The sequence below is a fragment of the Micromys minutus genome (assembly GCF_963924665.1).
Source record: "Micromys minutus genome assembly, chromosome: 9".
Classification (NCBI taxonomy): Eukaryota; Metazoa; Chordata; class Mammalia; order Rodentia; family Muridae; genus Micromys; species Micromys minutus.
The window spans coordinates 22,148,847-22,173,011 of NC_137978.1; the positions used below are offsets into that span (position 1 = coordinate 22,148,847).

Sequence of the window (24,165 nt, forward strand, 5' to 3'; positions counted from 1 at the left end):
AGGGTCCCAGGGTTCTTCCTACCCCTCTTTGAAGAATTAAATGTTCATAGAATAGCCATCTAAAGATCAATCCAACAGGTGTTTCCCATGTTCCTTCTATATTTAAGACTATGCTGGATATCAACAATACACAAACATACATAATGTGGCTGGCTCTCTCAGAAAGTTTATTGTCAAATGGAAAGACATATTTCAAAATGAGTCACAAGGGGTCAGAGAAGTCTGAGTAAAGCTGTTTGTGTCCCAAACCAGCTGACCTGAGTTCAGTCTCCAGATTTCAACTTCCCCCAACATTTAGACTATGATTTGATAATTAAAATATTAATCCTATAGAAGTTTGTGTCCTGGTACTCAAGGCCAGGGTTCTTGAGTTAAGGGTATACATCAGTCAAAGATGTGTTTATTGAATAAGTAACTGAAAATATACCATCTTGAGGGACACAATTACCATAAGAAAATGGTTATGGGTGGCTACTCTGTTTTGACAAACTTCCATAAACTTCCACCTTCACTTTCACAAGCCAGTGCACCCATGACACATTTAATTTCCCCAGGTTCCAGAGTGAAAGGATGCGTGGAATATCTTTTCTTTCTGCTCTGATAGTTACACTAGCAATCCATAAGGTCTACTGCCTGCACCTGAATGTTTAATGTGAACTTTAATTTTATTCTTTCGAGGCATTTGTCAAACACTTCTGATTACCTACTGTGTGCCCGGCCCCATAGCAGGTGCTGAGAAAAAGAAAATAGAGTAGCAAAGTACTTGCTATCAACGTCCTGAAAACCTGATCATATAAAAGGAAAAGATGCAGAAAACAAGCAGGCACATAAGAAAGCTGAAGAACGAGTATATATTGTTTATCATAGGAAGCCAAGCTGGTCTGATGCTATTAGACTTCAAGAGAATCTTGTGTATAGTATAACTTAGTGTAGAAAGGCTTTCTACAGCAATGTAGTAGGCTACTAATTCTGTCCTGATATATTGCCCTTACTTCAAGTTAGATGGATAGGATCTCCTGAGAATCCAACCATATCCTCAGGTATTGCGAACCCTTCTGTACCACAAAGGGCCTTTAGTGGGGACAGGGGAATGCTGGTTATCTATCCTTATATGACACACACACTGTGCTGTCAGTCCATGAATCTCACATTTAGAAGGCATTTTCATATATTTTTTACAAATACTGTAGTTTTTAGATTATCATAGGTTACTCCACGGTCCTTTTATGTCTTAATATTACTTGTTCTTAAAAATTATTAAATGAGAGGTTGGAGAAATGGCCTAGGAGTTAAGAGAATTGGCTGTCCTTCCAAAGAATCCAGGTTCAATTCCCAGCACCCACGTGGCAGCTCATAACTCTATGTAACACTATTTCCAGGGAATCTAACACCCTCATACAGATAGACAAACACGCACCTAAAACATCAATGCACATAAGAATTAATTAAAAGATATGGAATAAGATATAGTAATAAGTATATTTTTCTACTTGATTCTCTAATTCTTTGCTTCTGCAGTGGATGGCTGAGCTTCTTTTGGTCTTAAGGTATTGTGTTTCTACTTATTATTTCCTTAGTGTAAGAGTATTCCTCACTGGTGGAGAGCAATGATTCCTGCTTTTAAGAATATTCAGGCCTCTGGAGAGGCTCCAGTGAGTAAGAGGACTTGCTTTATAAGAGTGAAGACCTAAGCATGCCTCCCTAGAACCCACATATAAAGCTGAATAGAGGACTTCAGGACGCAGAGCAGAGACCGGCCCATCTGCCACCCGGAACGGCGGCTTGTAGAGGCTGAGCAACTGGTGGGTGGGAGACCTGGGCTGCCGGGGAGCAGAGAGATCTCTGCGGAGTGCACACGAAAAGTGCACCCCCTGCCTTGCCCTGCCCTGCCTTGCCTGATCCAGCGACCGGGAACAGAAAATTAGAACTTCTGTTTCCACCCGGCGGCGACTTCAGAACGCAGAGCAGATCCCGGCCCATCTGCCACCCAGAACGGCAGCTCGTAAAGGCTGAACAACTGGTGAGTGGGAGACCTAGGCTGCAGGGGAGCAGAGGGATCTCTTTGGAGTGCACAGGGAAAGTGCACCCCCTGCCTTGCCCTGCCCTGCTGTGCCTGATCCAGCGACCGGGAACAGAAAATTAGAACTTCTGTTTCCACCCGGCGGCGACTTCAGGATGTAGAGCAGAGCCTGGCCATCTGCCACTCGGAACGGCGGCTCATAGAGGCTGAGCAACTGGTGGGTGGGAGACCTGGGCTGCCGGGGAGCAGAGAGATCTCTGCAGAGTGCACACGGAAAGTGCACCCCCTGCCTTGCATTGCCCTGCCCTGCCTGAGCCAGCGCCAAGGAACAGAACTTTGGAACTTCTGTTCCAACCCGACGACTCTGAGGCATAGAATAGGGCTCGACCCATCTGACACCTGGAACAGTGGAGATCCAGGGACCCAGACCAGATACAAGGGAAAGGCAAGAACATATCACTGACAACAAAATGGCAAGAGGAAAGAGAAAGAGTATATCCCAAGGAAACCAAGACAATCTAGCAACACCAGAACCCAGCTCTCCCATAACAGCAAATATCGGAATTCCAAACATTCCAGAAAAAGAAGACACAGACATGAAATCATACCTCAAGATGCTGAGAGAGATACTTAAACAAGAAAGGGAGGAAAAGCAAAAAGATTCAGAAGCTTTTAAAGAAGAAACAAGAAAAACACTCAAAGAACTCAAAGAACTAGAGGAAAATAGAACCAAAGAAATAAAGGAATGGAAGAGGAAAATTAAAACGGAAATTGACACAATAAAGAAAACGCTAAAAGAGATAACCCTAGAGGCAGAACACCAAAAAAAAAAAAAAAAAAAAAAAAAAAAAAAAAAAAAATCAGGAGTCACAGAAGCAAGCATTTCCAATAGATTACAAGAGATGGAAGAGAGAATCTCGGGGGCAGAAGACAACATTGCAAACATAGACAAAACAGCCAGAGAAGATGCAAAAAACAAAAAGCTCCTAACCCAAAATGTCCAGGAAATACAAGACACAATGAGAAGACCACACCTAAGGATAATAGGAATAAAAGAGGGAGAAGAATATCAACTAAGAGGCACAGTAAATATCTTCAACAAAATCATAGAAGAAAACTTCCCTACCCTCAAGAATGAGATGACCACGAGCATAAAAGAAGCCTTCAGAACTCCAAATAGGTTGCACAAGAAAAGAAATACCTCCCGACACATAATTGTAAAAACATCAAGTGCCCAAAGCAAAGAAAGAATACTAAAAGCAGTAAGGGAAAAAGGTCAGGTAACATATAAAGGCAGACCAATCAGACTCACACCCGATTTCTCAACAGAGACAGGTAACATATAAAGGCAGGCCAATCTGACTCACACCCGATTTCTCAACAGAGACTATGAAAGCTAGAAGAGCCTGGACAGACATCATGCACACCCTAAGAGAGCACAAGTGCCAGTCCAAGCTGCCATACCCAGCAAACTATCAATCACCATCGATGTAGAGATGATATTTAAAGACAAATCAAAATTCACACAATATCTGACCACAAACCCAGCACTACTACGAATTAGAGGTGGAAAACCCAATACAATGAGGGAAAATACAGCCTAGTAAAAACAAAAAAACTCCTAAACAAGAAAACTAAAAAAAGAAAAAAACACAGACACATCTCAACCCAAAAAAGCAATAATGGCAGGAAACAGAAACAACTATTCCTTGATATCTATTAACATAAATGGTCTCAACTCCCCAATAAAGAGACATAGACTATCAGAGTGGATACATAAACAAAATCCAGCCTTTTGCTGCATACAGGAAACTCATCTCAGAAACAGAGACAGATACTATCTCAGAGTAAAAGGGTGGGAAAAAAACTTCCAAGCAAACAGCTCCAAGAAGCAAGCTGGAGTGGCTATTCTAATATCGAATAAAGTAAATTTCCAACCAAAGTTATCAAAAAAGTTAAGGAAGGACACTTTTTACTCATTACCGGGGAAATCTGTCAGGAGGAACTCTCAATCCTTAACATATATGCTCCAAATAAAAAAGCACCCACATTCATAAAAGAAACCCTACTAAAGCTCAAAAAATAAATTTCAACCTACACAATAGTAATGGGAGACTTTAATACCCCACTCTCACCAATGGACAGATCATGGAAACAGAAACTGAACAAGGACACTACAAAACTAACAGAGACTTTGAACCAACTAGAATTAATAGATATATACAGAACATATTATCCTAAAGTAAAAGAATACACCTTCTTCTCACCACCCCATGGTACCTTCTCGAAAATTGACTACATAATTGGACACAGAATGAGCCTCCATCAATATAAGAAGATTGAAATACTCCCATGCATCCTCTCATATCACCATGGTCTATGGCTGGTCTTTAACAACAACAAAGACAACAAAAAGCCCACATACACATAGAAACTAAACAACGCTCTGTTAAACGATAGTGGGTTCAAAGAAGAAATAAAGAAAGAAATTACGAATTTTCTAGAATTCAACGAAAATAAAAACACAACATACTCAAACCTATGAGAAGCAATGAAAGCAGTACTGAGAGGAAAACTCATTGCCCTGAGTTCTTCCAAAAAGAAACTGGAGAGAGCTTATATCAGCAACCTGACAGCACAGCTAAAAGCACTAGAACAAAAGAAAGCAGATATACCCAAGAAGAGTAGGCGGCAAGAAATAATCAAAATTAGGGCAGAAATAGACCAAATAGAAACAAAGAGAACCATTGAAAAAATCAACAAAACCAAGAGTTGGTTCTTTGAGAAAATCAACAAGATTGATAAACCCCTAGCCAGACTAACTAGAGGGCAAAGAGAGAGTATCCAAATTAACAAAATCAGAAAGGAAAGTGGAGACATAACAACTGAAACTGAGGAAATTCAAGAAATCATCAGATCCTACTACAAAAACGTATACTCCACAAAACTGGAAAATCTGAAGGAAATGGACGAATTCCAAGACAGATACAAGATCCCAAAGTTAAACCAGGACCAAGTAAACCATCTAAATAACCCTATAACACCTAAAGAAATAGAAGAAGTCATCAAAAGCCTCCCAACCAAAAAAAGCCCAGGTCAAGACGGGTTCAGTGCAGAATTTTATCAGACATTTATTGCGGACATAACACCAATACTCTCCAAACTATTCCAGAAGATAGTATCAGATGGAATACTACCTAACTCATTTTTTTTAGGCTACAATAACCCTAGTACCTAAACCAAACAAAGACCCTACAAGGAAAGCAAACTTCAGACCAATCTCACTTATGAACATTGATGCAAAATTACTCAACAAAATCCTTGCAAACCGAATCCAAAAACACATCAAAACGATCATTCATCATGACCAAGTAGGCTTCATCCCTGGGATGCAGGGATGGTTTAACATAAGGAAATCCATCAATGTAATCCACCATATAAACAAACTCAAAGATCAAAATCACATGGTCATCTCACTAGATGCTGAGAAAGCATTTTACAAAATCCAACACCCCTTCATGTTAAAAGTCCTGGAAAGAACAGGAATACAAGGTCCATACTTAAACATAATAAAAGCAATATACAGCAAACCAACAGCCAACATCGAACTTAATGGTGAAAAACTTGAAGAAATCCCACTAAAATCAAGGACTCGAAAAGGCTGCCCACTCTCCCCCTACCTATTCAACATAGTACTGGAAGTCCTGGCTGGAGCAATTAGACAGCAAAAAGAGATCAAGGGAATACAGATCGGAAAGGAAAAGATAAAAACATCACTCTTTGCTGATGGCATGATAGTTTACTTGAGTGACCCCAAAAATTCCACCAGAGAACTCCTACAGCTGATAAACAAGTTCATCAAAGTGGCTGGATACAAAATTAACTCAAACAAATCAGTAGCCTTCTTATACTCAAAGGACAAACATGTGGAGAAAGAAATTAGGGAAAAGGTACCCTTCACAATCGTCACAAAAACTATGAAATACCTTGGTGTGACTTTAACTAAGCAAGTGAAGGACCTATATGACAAGAACTTCAAACCTCTAAAGAAAGAAATTGAGGAGGATCTCAGAAAATGGAAATATCTCCCATGCTCATGGATTGGAAAAATCAACATCTTAAAAATGGCCATCCTACCAAAAGCAATCTACAGATTCATTGCAATCCCTATCAAAATTCCAACCCAGTTCTTCATGGAATTGGAAAGATCAATGTGCAATTTCATATGGAATAACAAAAGACCTAGAATAGCGAAATCCATCCTCAACAACAAAAAAACATCTGCGGGAATCACTATCCCTGACCTCAAGCTATATTACAAGGCAATTGTGCTGAAAACTGCATGGTACTGGTACAGAAATAGGAAAGTGGATCAATGGAATAGAATAGAAGATCCAGAAATGAGCCCTCATGTATATGGTCACCTGATTTTTGACAAAGGAGCAGTAAACATTCAATGGAAAAAGGACAGCCTATTCAACAAATGGTGCTGGTCCAACTGGCACTCAGCATGCAAAAGAATGAAAATAGACCCTTTCTTATCTCCTTGTACAAAGCTCAAGTATAAGTGGATCAAAGATCTCCACATTAAACCAGATACACTGAAACTATTAGATGAGAAAGTAGGGAAAACCTTAGAACACATAGGTACAGGAGAAAATTTCCTGAACAAAACACCAATGGCTCAAGCTCTAAGATCAAAGATTAACAAATGGGACTTAATGAGATTGCAAAGTTTTTGTAAGGCTAAAGACATTGTCAAGAAAACAAAACGGCAACCAACAGAATGGGAAAAGATCTTTACCAACACCACATCAGATAGAGGCCTAATATCCAAGGTATAAAAGGAACTCAAAAAGCTAGACACCAAAGAATCAAATAACCCTATTAAAAAATGGGGTACATAGCTAAACAAAATGTTTTCAGTTGAGGAACACCGAATTGCCGAGAAACATCTGAGGAAGTGCTCGACATCCTTAGCCATCAGGGAAATGCAAATCAAAACAACCCTGAGATTCCACCTCACACCAGTCAGACTGGCCAAGATCCAAAACTCAGATGACAGCAGATGCTGGCGAGGCTGCGGAGAAAGAGGAACACTTCTCCACTGTTGGTGGGGTTGCAAGCTAATACAACCACTCTGGAAATCTGTCTGGCGATACCTCAGAAAATTGGATATAGTACTACCTGAAGACCCAGCTATTCCACTTCTGGGCATATACCCCAGAGACACTTTAATACACAACAAAGATATATGCACCACAATGTTCATAGAGGCTCTACTTATAATAGCCAGAAGCTGGAAGGAACCCAGATGTCCTTCAGAAGATGAATGGATACAAAAATTGTGGTACATTTACACAATGGAATACTACTCACCCACCAGAAACAATGACTTAACCAAATTCTTAAGAAAATGGCTGCATCTAGAGAATATCATCCTGAGTGAGATAACCCAGTCACAAAAGAACAGACATAATATGCAGTCACTGATAGTGGGATGCTAACCCCAGAGGCTTGCACTCCCCCAGAAACAACTCACAGACTGTATGAAGTCCAAGAAATAAAGAAAACAAAACAAAACAAAAAAATTTATTTACAAAACAAGAAAACTTTAACTATTTCCATGTTACATTTTGTTTTACATGTACTTTATGCTCATTGTAACTATTAAGTTTTTAAGGCATACTATCAAACCTTGAAAAAAATCAAGTACTGACTAAAAAGTATACTCATATAGTTTTATGTAAAAATTATGTTAAAATATGAAAAAGTACTGACAAAAATGTATAATTTTAAGCAAAAAAATGTATAAAATCTGTACATTTATCTTTGTTTTGTAAAATAAAGTTGTTCAAAAAAAAGCTGAATAGAGTTATGCATGCTGACTACACAGCGGGGAACCGAATCAATTGGATCCCAAGAACTTGATGGCCAAACTGCTAGCTTCTTGTTCAGTAATAGACATTGTCATGGGACAATAAATGCTTCAGAAATATAGGAAGAAACTCAGTGCCTTGTCTGGTTTTCCACATACATATTTGCACTCTCTTGTGCCACATATACATGCTTTATCCCTAAACACACAACTTTGAAAAATTAAGTGGCGCCTTAGGATGTCAATATTTATTTAGTTTTACAAAAGTCAGTTAGGTTAGAAAAGCATGACAGAACAACTGCTGGATTCCCAGAGGTGACAACTGCCTTCACTTCTTCCTCTCTCTTCTCTCCTCCTTCCTCCTACCTCTTCTTCCATCCTCCTCCCTCCTTCTTGCTTTCCTCCATCCTATTATTCTTCATCTTTTCTTCTTCTACCTCTTTCTCCCTTTCCATCACCTCCATGTTCTTTTCTTCATTCTAATAGGGTCTCTCTACAAAGCTAAATTATCCTTAACTAGGATTGAATTCCTGATCTTCCTGCCTCCACTTTCTGATTATGGGATTGCAAGTATGTTCCATTGCACCTAGCTCCCTGAAGTGACTTCTAACACCTTCTTCCAGCCATTTTTTATTTTCACTTTCTTCCTATAGAATCCAGGTAATCTATCAAAGACCATTATAATGAACAAGAAGTAGGGGAGGATTATGCTTAGGCAGCATGATTTTTTATGGACTTATTTAGCCTAGACCTCTGCATTCATGAACAGGTTGCGACAGTTAACACTGTTGAACAATTCCTAGGATCAGTGCTTGCACAAGACCTTCTGGATGGTAATTCCCAAGCTGTGTGGTAAACACCCACATTCAGCTCACACAGCTCTGAGCTGAGATATGTAAATATGCCTCTTAAATTTCACACACTAAGACTGTGGATAACCTGAACACTCAAGGCTATGAATGTATATTTTGCTTATATTCTAAGACACATCATTCTAAGGTATTGTGGTGGTTTGAATATGCTTGGCCCATGGGAAGTGGCACTATTAGGAGGCATAGCCTTTTTGGGGGAGGGGTAGTCGAAGTATGTCATTGTGGGGTGGGTTTTGAGTTCTCTTATGTTCAAGCTCCACCCAGTGTGGAAGAGAATTTCCTCCTGGCTGCCTACAGAAAGAAGACAGTCTCTTCATGGCTCTCTTTGGATTAAGACATAGAACTCTCCTCCAGCCCCATATCTGCCTACACACAACTATTCTTACCGTTATGATGGTTTAGACTAAATCTCTGAAACTGTAAGCTAGCCTCAGTTAAAGGTTTGCCTTTGGTTATGGTGTCTCTTCACAGCAATGAAATCCTAACTAAGATATATTTTGAACTGGTGCTCCAGGAAATAAAGCATGTTCCATATGGTGTACCTGTACATACTGCCCATAAAGTGACATGTGATACCCAAAGCAAAAATTTTGACAGAGAACTGTGTGTAGCTATGGCATCTGGGCATCCAGCTTGTTCGTGCTTTTGAGGATTTTATAGCTGACTATACATATGGATCCTGAAGGAGTCTTAAGATAGGTGAAACACTGGTGATGTTCAACTCATTTGACCATTGTGATTCGGAACAGTTTATCTGAAGGAAAAACAAATTAGATTTTAGAAACTCATCAGCATGGTTTGTCTTAAAAAGTGTTCCACATTGGGCTAGTAGCTTTTTCAAGGACCACTTTTTAAAGACAAGGAGTGTAGATTGTCCTGAAGCTGTTTGTATTTTAATGTTAATTCCACTTCCCCAAGAAGGGCTGCCCAGTCACTACTTAAGAGTTGACCTCATCTGAACCTTCCCATTTTAATTAGTAAAATAAAGGAAAGCCAGTGACTGTGCAGGGCAAGAGAGAGAGAAAAGGTCTGAGGAGGTCAGGGGACAGGGGTAAAAGTCATGGCAAGATTGAGGTTTCCAAGGACCAGTTAGACCCAGGTGATGTTGATTGGCATTAAATAGCTATGAACATTAAGGATTTTAAAGGTCTAGTATCTCATATAGAAGGGCAGTTTGTATCTTTGTCTATTTGATCTTGTTGTGTAGAGGGTTTGTGGATTGAGAATTGAATATATAAATCTGAATAAAAAGCTATCAGGCTGTAGAGTTGTATTTATGTAGGATTTTGGGGTATAGAAACACCCCAGGATAGAGGCAGAGAATAGGCAGTAGAAAACCACCAGGGAAGGGAGTTGCGAGGACAAGTTGGGCAGTGGTGGATCAGACCGGGCGGCAGAGGTGCGCACGGCTTTGTATCAGGGTTGGGCCTGAGGAGTGAGACCTCAGGGCTGGGTAAAGAGATAAACAACCATTATATTTTAATATTTACTGCAACAGTGGAGAGTGTTTGTTTTTTAAATTGCATATATGTGTGTTTCTTGAGTTTAGGTTTGTGCAGAGGTCAGGAGATGGTAACATATCCCCTAACTCAGTAGTTCTCAACATGTTGGCTGTGAACATTTGGAGCGTTAAATGGCCTTTTTACAGGGGTCTCCTAGATCATCAGAAAACATATTTTCATTATGATTAATAACAGTAGCAAAATTAAAGTTGTGATGCACCAATGAAATAATTTGACAGTTAGGGGTCACCAGAACATAAGGAACCATATTAAAGGTTCATAGAATTAGGAAGGTTGGGTCCTAACTAAAGTTACAGTTATAGGCCTCCTGGTGTGGGTCTTGGGAGTTGAATTGAAAACTTCTATAAAGGCAGTATATACTCTTAACTGCTTAGCCATTTCTCCTTCCCCTCAAAAGCCACTTTTGAATTAGGAAGTCAATTTGCATTTACTGTATTTGACTAACTTAGTAGCTAGTAAGTTGAGATATACTGCCATTTTGCATGAAGTTCAAAATTGACTTTTCAAAAATCACTGTGAAATATATAGGTGTGTAACTGTGTTAGTTCATGGGAGAATTAAGTGGGGGGCCCTTGAGCTCCTGCCCGCTGGTTCATGTTACCAGATACTTTTTACATACCAACATTCACAGCCCCCCCCCCCCCCACTCCATGACCACACAATTTTAGGAAAGGACATTTGTCCATACAGATCATATTGCCTTTTCTTGTTCCAGTGCCTGGTGCAGGTTAAAAGCTATCTTCTAAATCCAGTAAATCTTGTCAACCTAGATTCAGTGCAACACTGTGATGGAATGAACAAATTATAGGTGGCAGAAATAGTTTATTTCTGGGTGCAGAGAATGATTCTTATGCACTTTCTTCTGTCCCTTAAACATTCCTTTTTGAAATTGTCTTAAATCACTCAGTAAGAGAAGCTAGAATGAAAAGGCCCACCCTGAAATGGGACAGGTGTCTTTAATGATATATTGACATCTGAGACTCTATTGGTCATGTTCCAAACTAAACCCTTGGTAGTCTTGCACAAGTCAATAGAAAGTAAGGTATGCATACTTTCTCTTGTGAAAACCACATTTCCCTGATATCATTAATATGATACTTTGCAAACTTCCTGTGGGATTTTCTGTAAAATGGTTCTTTGTTAACCAAATCTTCTCTCTCTTAAATATTCAACAGTATTCTGTCTTATGGATAGAATGCATTTGGTCTACCCACTTCTCAGCTGGCAGGTGCCTGGGCTGTTTCTGCATTCTGGTAATCATGAATGCATCATATGGTGACCCTCTTTAAACTTTTCAGGAACTGGCAAGCTTTCCCAAAGTGGTTGAATAATTAATCTCACATAAACTAATGAATATTTGGAATCTCAACACCAACAAGTCCTTTTACTTCATTTATCTTTGCCCTCTCACGTCATCATGGCCTTTAAGCACATCTTTCTTGAATTAATGTCGGTATCTCTTTTTTTTATGCCTAATAACTGTTACAACATACTTTAAAAATATAGCTACTAATCCCCTCTTTAAAAGTGCCTTACTTGTCTCCTAATTATCAAATTTGCTATATAGTTCAGACACAGTTATATCCAATTTCCAGTTATGTAACTCACATGTATTTTCTTCCATCCTCTGGGTTATTGCTATTGCCTAGCTTCTTGTTTAGTATTATTTATGACACAGTATTTTGATTTTTTTTTGCCACTTATGTTTTTAGTATTTTATGTAAGAAACACTTATATATAGCATGATGCTTTGAAATTTTATTCCTATGTTTTCTTTAGAGTTTAATATTTATGGCTTAAGTTTTGACATATATATTTTGAGATAATTTTTCATGTGCTATGTAGTAGTTATTATGCATTTTCTATGCATAGGTGTCAAGTAGTCACAACACTATTTATTGAAATGACCATTGTTTATCTCATTGGATTGTCTTGACACTTTTGTAGAGGATTAGTTGTTCATAGGTACATGAGTTCATTTCTGGACATTCAATTCTATCATTTTATATCTATGCCTATACCTGTACCTGTACCTATACCTATTCCTACACCTACATGCATGCCTAGATAAGCCAGTGTTGTATTCGAATTCATTGTAAGTTGTTTTGAGAGTCTTCTTAGTCCTCCCTAATCTCTCTTCTTGGAGCTGAACCTATGCTTTACATATGCTAGGAAAGAACCCTACCTCTAAACTGTAAACTAAGTCCCTAGATTTTCATAGATGCATCATCAAACTAGGGAAGTTTTACTATATTCCTAGTAGGCTAGCTTTTCTTATCATAAAAAGGATGTGGAACTTAACATATGCTTTTTCTGTCTATATCTGCCAAAATAACTGCTCTTTTAAATCTTTATTAGTATGGCATATTACTTCAGCTGACTTTAAAATATTAAACCAATTTTTTATTCTCAATTGTGCTGTATCATGCTTTTTATATGTTATGGATATTAAATCCATTTGCATCTATGTTCATAGTAGATCCTGGCCTATATATATATATATTGTGGATTCAGAATGATGCTGGCTTTGTTAAATGAGTTGGAAAGGCTTTCATTTTTCATTTACTTTTCAGAAGGCTTTCATCTGGATTTGTGTTCATCTTTCTTTAAGAGCTTGGTGAAATTCAACAGTGAAACCACCTAGTCTTGAGGTTTTCTTTGCTGAGTGTTTTGTGGATCAAGAGAATACAAGAAAGGGAACAATAGAGTGTAATGGGACACAACTGTTGGGTTTTAAGAAGCAGTTGAGGAAGCCTGGGTAGCAGGAGCTGAGGAGACTCCCTGCTGGCTGCCTATTAGAGTCCCCTTTGTCAGATTCAGGTCTCTTCCTAATGTGGGACTTGCTTAATCTCTCAGATTTGTTTCTTCCTGTTTCTTTCACACTATAAGCACCACGTATGCCAAACTAGTCCTAGAAATCAGTGCTCTTCTGCAGGCACAGTGTTAAATTGACAATGTACCTATAATCAAATTTCCAGCAGATAAGATCTCTGTCTTTCCAAACTTTGTGAATAAAACTCTTGCTCCATGGTTTCCGGTAATTTCACGTGTTATTGACCTAAGGCTGAAGGCTCACAGTACAGTTTTCTTTCATGCTCCAAATGTACATAGCGGGGAAGAATATATAATACTTTGGATCACTTTTGTTTACCTTCCTATTCTTTGCCTATCATAAATACTCATAGCAGGAATGTGCTTGATTCATGTCTTTATCCCAAATCTGCCAGAGTGCATGACACACAATACACATGTAATAAATATCTGGTGAATTAATGGAGACTGGATTTCTAGAATGAGATTTTCCCCTTTATTTCAGAAAGCTGAGATGTTGTCATGATCCTCTATATTTCTCAAAACACCCAGCACAACACTGATAAATGCTCATTGTAGGTAATGCTACTGAATGACAAATTAATATTACAATGTCAGCAACACATTTTGAACTCTCATAAAAAGGCACCATGAAAACCTCAAAGTAGCTATAAAAGATGAAATGATAAAAATCTATTTGGATGACATCTCTTTTTCAAAACACAAAGCTAATTCGGTTGTGTTTTGATGCATAATTACACTTGAAGGTTTTAGATTCGGCAGAGCTGTGTTTGGGAATTCTGGTGATCATAGCATCGCTGCTTGACACCAGGGAAGGGAAAATCTATTTTGTAAGCTTTCCAGCAACGAGCTTCGCTTTCAGTGTCTGAAAGCAATTCCCAGAGATGTTTACTGAAATGTCTTAGACTTTAGAAAACTCAAGAGCACTGTGGGATTACCAATGGCAGGAGCAGATCAGCTGCTTATCTTCTCTCTTGTCACAAGACAAAGACGGACAAACACAGTGGCAGCTCTGACCATGGCAGGAGCAGAGCATTATGCCACCCAAGCAAGACTTTAATCATGATATCATATTAAGGCCTACATCACCCAGGATTTTCCAGAGAAACAGAACAAATATTAGTCTCTCTCTCTCTCTCTCTCTCTCTCTCTCTCTCTCTCTCTCTCTCTGTGTGTGTGTGTGTGTGTGTGTGTGTGTGTGTGTCTAAAATGACATTGTTTCAAGGAATTGTCTCAGGATCTAGCAAATCCAAACCTTGCTAGTTCAGCTGCTAGATTAAACACTTGGGTTGGAATTGAGTCTGAAGTTTCTAGGTGATATCATCATTTTGGAACTAGGGAAAGTATTGATTGAGAGAGTAGCTACCATTTTGAGGAAGGACCTCCTCTTCTTTAGGAACCTGTCTTTGCTCTTCAGATGACTGGAAGAGATACTGCAAACTATTGGGTGTAGTGTTCCTTCCTTAAATGAAGCAGATGGAGAATGTCAATCACATCTGCAGCTTTTTCCCAGCAACCCAGATGGGTGACTATTCTCTAGACTAGCCAAATGGATACATTGCAATTATAACAAGGTCCTTTGACACTTCACTTCAGCTTCTCTTGACCACACCATGTATCTCCTCTTCCAGGCTTTCATGCCTACACTTAGTTCCTGCTTTTTTCTGTCTTTTATGGCTGTGCTGGATCCTTCATCCTAGCCTGGATTTTCCCTCCATCCCAGGTATCCTATTTTTACCTGTCTTGCTGTGCCTTCTTAAAACTGAGTGATTTTCCATTCAGATACTATCCCTTGAACCTCTGACATCGTTGTTGCCTATGAGGTCTCCTGATCTTGCTTTATAATATTCTTAAATATAGATGTGGTAGCTGTTCACATCCCTGTGTCCTGAAATGTTCCAGAAGCTCATGATTTTTTTGTTTGGTTTGGTTTTAATATCTTTGTTCCCCACAGGTGATAGAGTCTCATTTGTGTATCCATCTTTATCCTCAGCTGGCCAGGTACTGTGCCAGCTTCCCAGGATACAAAGATCAATTAGACCAGCTTCTCATTTTCTGAAACGGCACAGTGTTGTGGGGAAGGCAAATGAGTAAGCTGTAGGAGTCCGTCAGAATTTGTAGACTGAGTTAATTCCTGATTGAGAGGTGTAGTCTCCCCTAGTCAGCATCTCCCCCCGCCCCTCCCCCACATACACCTAAACATTCCTACCAGCAGACTGCATTAGCCAGACAGTGGCTTTCAGGATGCTGAGAGTTCTGTCCTCACAAGACTTGTGGGGGAGCAGCGTGTGTGGTATGATGTGCGGAGCATGAAGGAGGGCAGTGGATCCAAAAATAGCTCAGTTGCTAAGATGCCTGATTCATGCCATGCTGGTAATTTATTATTTGGGTTCAGAATTAGCCTATCAGAAAAAGGCATCTGGAAGAAATGTCAAATACCTGTGCTGAGATCTCTTTCAAAATCCCTTCTCTGCTTTCTTTTTCCCTCCTTCCTTTTTTTCTCACTTAAGACTTAGCTACATTGATCTCCTTTGCAGACTAAGGTGGTGGGGGTTTTTCCTCAGGGTCCCCACAGCACCCTGTACCTGCCGCATTTTGACTTTTCATCCTTTCTTGCTTTTCTGCTTACTGTTTGGCACTAGACCGAGGTCTTACAGAAAACATCTTTCATCTTTAGGATTTCAATATCTGCCACACCGCCACTTAGTAGGATGTTCTTTATGCATTTGTGGGGTTGGGGATCTAAGTAGTTCTGTGTGACATGGATCTGCCATTGCCTTTCTGCTTCTAGAGAATGAGCTTTGGGCACATGTGAGGGACAGCGTGGTGGAAGGGAACTGATAAATAGATAGAGATAGAGTACAGGACAAGGGGCCTGAAGGAAGACATGATGTCTCTGAGGTTGTTCTAGACGCTTCTCTCTGTTGCCATCTACTTGTTTTGCTGGTGCATTAAATCGTTCCTGAATTAAGCATGCTCCTCTGCTCATTTTGTGTCTACAGCATGCAAGCTGCAATACCCAGCAACTGGCAGGAGTTTGTCAAGTCTAAAGGATGCTCTATGTGCATTATTTCTAAAGAAAAATAGGTTCAGCCCTTCTTTCCTTCTGTGTGATGAAAACACAGGCTCCTTCCCCTTCCTCTCCTCCCTCTTTCTTTCCTATCTCTTCCTCTCATTTTTCTTCCTCTTCTCCCCCTTCCTCTCCTCCCCTTCCTCTCTTCCCCCTTCCTCTCCCCCTTCCTCTCCTCCCCCTTCTTCTCCTCCCCCTTCTTCTCCTCCTCCTTCCTCTCCTCCTCCAGCCTCTCCTCCTCCTGCCTCTCCTCCATCCTATCACTCCTTCCCATCTACTATTCTTTCCTCTTAGCTTTTAGAAAAAATGAGTAAATGCAGCTTAAATGTGCCTCACCTTCCCACTTAGTCCCTCTGGTTACAGGGCTAAAGTATGTGAAATGAGTCAAGACCTGTGCTAAAGTCAGGACAGAGCCAAGGGAACACTGGAGTCCGTTGCTGTCCATGTTGCCTTTCCCTGCTGACAAGTTCTGTCTCTTCTGATGCCTCTTCTCTCCACAAAGTTGCTCTGCCTGCCCTCCATGTCCCGTCTACTTCACATCCGTGCTCAGTTTCTGCCTCTTCGCCATTTCACATGATCCATCATTGGCCACTCCCAATTTCTACTATCTCAGACCATTTCAACATTAAACATATTTGTCTCCACACAGATAGCTCATGGACAACTAATTTTAATATTTCAACAAATATATTTTCTAAACTAATTTAGGACCAGACAACAGATTCATTAATTGGCCTTCATATAACCAACAGCTTATTACATTGTCAGCCTATATCCATTGTCACTAGTGGATGTGTGAGTGGATGTGTGATTGTGTGTGTGTGTGTGCATATATACACATGTGTGCATGCCCATGTACAAAATTTACAAGATTCCAAGAACCATGGCATATTTTGGGCATCTCAGTACAGTTTTTGGCTTCGAATACAAAATATGTCTTTGGTAAATTATAATGAAAAGTAGTTTATTTTGTCTATAGCTTCTGACCCACATCTGATGAGGTCTTCTTGATGATGATTGTCTTGAAGTGGTACAGAGAATCTTATGATGATGGAGGAAAAGACCAAGTGAAACTAAGAGATTTTGATGGGAGATTCATTCTCAATACAACCCGTTAGTCCATGTTACATGAATACATAGTTAAATGGATTAGTTACACGAATAGTTACATTAAAGGCTAATAACATTCATGAGTGTAGAATCAAATTCCACTTGGTCTCATGTTAGAATTGCTTATTGAGAGGCTTAAATTTCTCGAAGAGTTTTAGAGGGAAACATGTAATTCCATATAAGATACTACCACGATGAAATACTTAATTCTGCCCTTAGGGTAACACAACTTTTCATCTTCATCCTCAGTACTGACCAGTATCCCCTCTTTATTATCACCAAGGGCATTTATCATCCAAATTGGTAGGAAGGTATCTACTACCAACTGCTCTGGTTGTCCTGCCACTACTCAGTTTCCTGTAATCATATTTGTGACATTTATAGGATTACATGACCTTGACTTTACATGTGAAAGATTAGAGAGATAAGAATATGGAATGGAGGAAGGATGCATTTAAGAGACCTATTGTTTGAATTTTGAGTCTAGATGGAAATTTCTTGAGAGTCTCAAGACCCACCACCATCTTTAACAGAGGAACATTTGCTACACCTTTCCAGTGGAATTCATAAATAGCAACTGCCTTTTCATCTTGCTTCAGATTTCATTGGAATGAGTGAGTGAAAAGAACTGAAATGGGTGGGCTCATTGTGACCCCAACAATTTCTTTATTTTTCAAACTCAGTACCTATTATTGTGGAAGACAAGGCAACTATTATAAGCCAAACTCAAATGAGAAGCCATCAGAATATATATGGTGTCATTATAAATATTTGAGGTGGGGACATGACATAATGCTTTGAGAGATGCAGTTTGAGAAAGACCAGAGTGTTCACTTAGTTCGTGGTATTACACACCTGGTTCTTATTCAGCCTTTGGATTAAACAACACACACTTATTATACTGTTCATTTCCTACGGTGTTATTCCATCTCTATCTTTGAATACATGGTTTTTGTCACTGTTTCTTTCTCAGTATTCTCCTCAGATGCCACGTCTCTCATCTGAAATAAACGCCATGCCTCTTCCCTTATTTTCAGCAAAACCCGTGAGCTGTGCCTGATCACCATTGTCACTTTTCAACCTGATTTTGATGCCCACAGCTCCACTGACATTGCTTCTTTTATCAAGAGGGTTAAGGACCAACCATCTTGTCTATTCAGCTGTATCTACTGCAAACATTTTGCTCTCCTTAGCTTCAGATAGTAGTACCAGTGGATGCTCATCTTCCAGGCACATAGGCTCCACAATTCAGTACCTGTCTGTCTCCTCTCACATCAGCTGAACTCTGGACTTCAATGGCTGCCACAATATTATCTTCGACCCTATTTTTTATCTTCAGTTCCAAATATGTGAACACAGCAAGATCTTCCCTCTGTGGACCACAACCTCAAACTCACATCCCAGAATCAGGACCCAGTAGAACTCTACTATTAAGTAGGAGTCTACTTATTACCCAGGGACTATGTTCTTTATGTTATTCTCAGCATCAGATTTTTCCTCCAGCTAGGCATTTCAGTCAATGAGTTCCCATAGGCCTTGCCTTGTACACACACCTGAAATTTGACATCTGATTACCATGCTGCCTCCCTTCACCAGGGCAACGCACCGTTAACACCTGGCTTGTCTTCTGGAATATTTATTGACTGAATTGCTCACCTCTGCCCTGTCTTCTTCAGTCATATTTCCAGAGCAATTATTTAAAAACCAAACTCTGCAATGGATCTCATTGATGCTCTAATGAAAGATCAGATTTGTTTTGTTTTGTTTTGTTTTCTAGAACCTGTTCTTGGAGTTTTGTATTTCAGCCTAGGGAAACTACAAAGATGAGAAGAGAAAACATGAATTTTCAAGCTGTTTTGGCCAATTCCCTTGTAGAGTGCCCAGGTTCCCACTGACTACATCGACTCTGCCTGGTGTCCCAAACCCTAGCACACTTGCATAATGTCACCTTTGCTACCATTACAGATTGCTTTAGAGACTCTTGCATACTCTGTATCTTGCCTGATCCACATTTAAAATTACGTTGAAAAATTTGCAATCAAATAAGCAGCTGTGGTCTGTTGTGTTCCTATTACATGCCTGGCATTTAAGGGCAATTATTTTATTTGATTATGGCCTTCCTGAATTTGGTATGTATAGTTGATTGATAATGCTAGAGTTGGTACTAGAGTTGGTACCTATAGTGGTCATCCCAGTCATTAATAAAGATTACTCTTCCCTCTGGTAAGAGGGCTCTCTTACTCATCCAAACACAGTGGTTTTAACAGGAACTTTGAAGGTGCCACCTGCTGTCCAGAAGAGTTGACATACTCATTTTCAACAGTGAGCAAATGGAGGCTGTCACATGGGGCTTTTACAATGAAAACTTAAGCAGGGAAGAATCCTTTCTTCTCACCATGAGGCTGAGGCACAAAGCATGACTGTGTCCCTTTTGTGAAAGAGCTGGACTAACAGACCTTGCTTGACATATAGAGACTAGAGACAGCACAGAAATAGGGACCAAGAAACTGTTGAATCTTTCTATTCAGTATTTCTTGAGGTTGGCACTGCATCAACCCTTTCATTCATTACAATGGCTTCATTATAGGGCCCAATAGTTCCCCTGTTTTACTTGTGCCCATTTTAATTACTTGCTCAGCACTCACAAATTCAAGGTCTTTAAATAGTGTTGTATATTATATCCTTGCTTTATGGTTGCAAACCTCAAAGCTCGGGAAATTAAGTTACCTGTTACCAATTAAGAAACTAAATGAACTTTGGATTCAGGTCTGTGTGGTTCCAGTAACTCTCCTTCTGCTCCACTGAGTTGCCATTATTTTATTTAGCACCCAGTAAGTAGAGTTAAGCATACGATACAATCTACCTAGTGTCATACTTAATAGGGACAAGCCTCTAACATATTCACAAAACTGGGAAAAGGTTCCAGTTGTCCAAGCATCCTCACACAGGTCTCTGGATAAGGTCCTTCATTTGTAAAATGGACAGGTTCTAGTCAATAGCTGATGAAGGTCTCCTCTTTACAGGAAAGTTTTCTAATGTCAAATTGATTCTTAGTGCCTCTGAAGATCCAATTATACTGACTGTGCCTCTAGGATTTATTTAAATATGAAAACAAAGCACATCAGGAGGGGGTGCCTGTGTCAGACTTCATGATGAGCCAAGTTGGCTTGTGGCCCTCCAGCAGAATGGAGAGCAGCTCTGTTTCAACTCTGGGATGTTATTGTTTCCAGATCACAGTTCCATCCTAAAGGAATTTAAAAAAAGGTTCTCAAGCAGTCTTTTAGAAGACGAAAAGGTGGCTCTTTCCCTTCTGAAATTACAGTCTACTATCCTAAGTCTTGGAAACTCAACATTCAGAGAGGTTATTATAAGTACATTGCTCTTGCTTTCACACCGAGTACAGAACAGTTTGTACAGCGTGTCAAGGCTTGTATTGATGATAGGTTTGAACTCAGAACCAGTGCCAGTTAATAGCCATGGCTATGCAAATCTGAAAAACAGCACACATATGGGCACACATACATAGTACCTCCCCGCACATGCATGTACACACATACACATACACACACACACACACACACACACACACACATACACACACACACACACACACAGAGAGAGAGAGAGAGAGAGAGAGAGAGAGAGAGAGAGAGAGAGAGGATAGCCTTGTTTCCATTGGAATGTGTTCTTAGACTGAATGCAAGAAGCTGTACCTGGTGGGAGCTTTTGGATACTTGCACAAGTCTAAAATATTAGGATACTGTTTCTGAGTGAGTATCTGGTTGAACACTCAAGTTTTTGAATAAGAAGCCAAGTCATACTTTTAGAATCTCTTTTCTGCAGAAGTTCTAATATTTTTAAGTTCTTATTTCGATGGTGTTCCACTATTCACAAGAGGTCGTGATATAACTACCATGTACATTTTTCTTCTCAGGTTGCAGCATCATGTGACTCTGTGACCATTTACATATACGACCCTGAGGTTGGTTTAGTGTCTTAGCCTGGGCCACAGCCCTTGTTCTTAAGATCAGCCACGTATCTACTGCTCTCCCCCTCAGATTTCTGACAGTGTCAAACATCAGTGATTTATGGTTAAACACATCTGGGATAGCCTCTCAAATTCACTAGCTTTGTGACCTTAAGCATATGACTTAATCTTTTGGATATCCGATTCCATTGTCTTTGAAACAGAGATGATAGCAACAAAGTTATAAGCCTTTTACAGTCAATGAGAATCTGCATAAAATCCTCAGTTCTTACCAATGCTCATAACACACTCATGCACGGCAGACACTCATCAAAGAACTCTTGTCTTAATCTAAGTGCTCTTGACTGATGAAGATGTTCCCTGTTCATAGCTGGTGCATGAATGTCTGGACACTCCAGATATTCTGTGAAAGTTTTGAGTGTGAGGTCATTCTTTGGATGCTTTGAGGGTTTTCTGCCTCTTGACTTTATCCATATTATAAAAATAACACTTAGGGGTGAGCTTGTAATTTTACAGGGATGTTGGGTGCTGAGGCTTTGTGGACTTGCCTACTTTGATTCTTGCCAATCTGGTGCCCTTCAATCCTCTTGCCTAACACACACACATACACACACACACATGCACACACAAACACATACACACACACTGCACATGAAGATAGATGATACATAGCCTAACAATGTTTGGAATATGGAAAGTAGAGCATCTTCTTCAAACTATACAGTACAATTATTCAGAACTAGTTACTAAATCTAATAAATCTAATAAACACTACTAGAGGACGCAATCAGGCTTTGAGTACCAGTTAACTTCCCTCTTTTCCATAGCTACAAATCTCTATTCATTTACAATCTGTACTGACTTCTGGTCATAGTATGTGGGTGAGGTGATGAGGGCATTAAATAAACTGAGGAAAGAGCTAAGAATTGGGGCTCATTAGGATAATAGTCAATGAGCTAGCTATTGTGTTTATAATAAACAGAAGATTTAGCCTAGCATGTCAGCTGTTTCATTGTCATTATGGACAGGTCATTACTGACCATCTCCTAAACCGAGTTGTCTTTGTCTTCTTTACTGGGACAGTGCAAACCTAGACTGTAAAGAACTGTACTCAAATCCTTCCCTGCTTTTCATTGTTACAGTGTTGAACACCATGTAAGACAAATTCTCTGTAAGACTCATCTGCAAAATAGAAACAGCAATACCGTCTCAAAAGGTGCTTCAACTAGTAGATAAGGCTTACAGGTCACTAGGATCCCAGAGATCTGTGATACCTGGCATATCTGATACAGTGGGTTTTTCTGAAACTGATGTTTTGTCTGAACATTAGTTTCCTTAATCATACAATCGAAATAAATATACTTTTATCATGAGATTGTGGCAACTAAATGTAATGATATGCAAGAAAGTTGGAATTAATAATTCCATTTTTAATTGCTTGTTTATCTGGATAAGATTCTATTGCAATCACAATCAGCATTATTGTTACTTTTATTATTTATAAGTAAAATGGCATAGATTCTGGTTTTTCATATTAAAGAGATACTAATTAAAGGAGATGGCTTGGAAGCAAAACCAAAAAGCTGGATTTTGTTCAGAAGCACAACATTATTGTAATATACTTCAGCCAATAAGCCATGTTTTTAAAAGGACTTCTTCATTTATTTTATGTATGAGTACAGAGTTCCTGTCTTCAGACACAGTAGAAGAGAACAACAGATCCCTCTGCTGATGGTTGTGAGCCACATGTGGTTGCTGGGAATTGAATTCAGAACCTCTGGAAGAGCAGTCAGTACTCTTAACTACTGAACTACCAGTAGCCCCTTAAGTCATATTTAAACACAATTTGGTAGAAAGAAATCAGCTTTATGATGTCATTTGACATTACTAAGTTGAAAGGTTGGTGACCTACACCTGTGCTGTCCTAATTAAGCAATTACCAGGTTGCACAGGTCCTCACTGGTACTGTAGGAGGGGTTACAACCAGCACTCAGTGGAACTGCTTGTTCAGGAAAACCTGTTGGTTGCTGAGGAGAAATCAAGCCTGAATCCACAGAATCTGCTGGAACAGAGGAGACAAAAAGAACCATTTGTGGATGCAATCCTGAATTAAAGTCTTCCTGTATGTAACCTTTCCCCAAGTCTGAGGATTCTCTGCTATTGCCTTGGAAGGAACCAAGAACCATTTGTTCTAGGCAGTGAGTTTACTATACAAGAAGCAGAAGACAGTGCTCACATGTAGCAGCTGACAAGGAGATAAGAAGGGATGAGCTGCACCTTTCAGACCTGTTTCCTTTAGCTTATGTTTCTGTCACTGGCGTGATAATTCACTGCAGCCATGATAATTCATGAACTACTTCCTTAGGTTCAGTTTCTATTTTAAAATAATAGCAAAGTAATCTTTACTTCAGAGGATGATTTAAAAGACTGAGGTAAATTTAACAAAATGCATAATTCCTTCCACAGGTAATATTTGTTGTTATGGCTATAATTGTGTTTATATTATATTGTATAATTGTGTTTATATTAATATTGGAACATTTAATGAGAGATGCAAGTCAGAGGTCATTCATTTTGCGGAGACTGACGCTGAATTTCTCTCCAAAAATTCAAAGGACATTTTTCTTTCTTCAGTTACACGAATTAAACGAAATCAGTTTGACTGTTAAAGAACTTACATTGGAGGTACCGAGGAATGCATACAACCTCCTCTACACACCCCAGAAAATAAATCAAAGTACATATGAGGTGAGCAAGATTTCAAAAATAAGATCAGCAGATAAAATCAGATGTAAGTCTGTACATCAGTAATGTTCAACTTCAAAATTAAGAGAGCAATTAACAGTGGCATCAAGAAGAATAAATCACTTCA

At 39.4% G+C, this 24,165-nt stretch overlaps 1 protein-coding gene across 3 annotated transcripts in view; it reads left to right on the plus strand.

Annotated features, from left to right (window-relative positions):
• PDE4B (phosphodiesterase 4B) overlaps positions 1-24,165 on the plus strand; it is a gene marked incomplete at both ends in the record, with an annotated part of 442,442 nt that overhangs the window by 229,804 nt on the left and 188,473 nt on the right. The window lies entirely within an intron of this gene.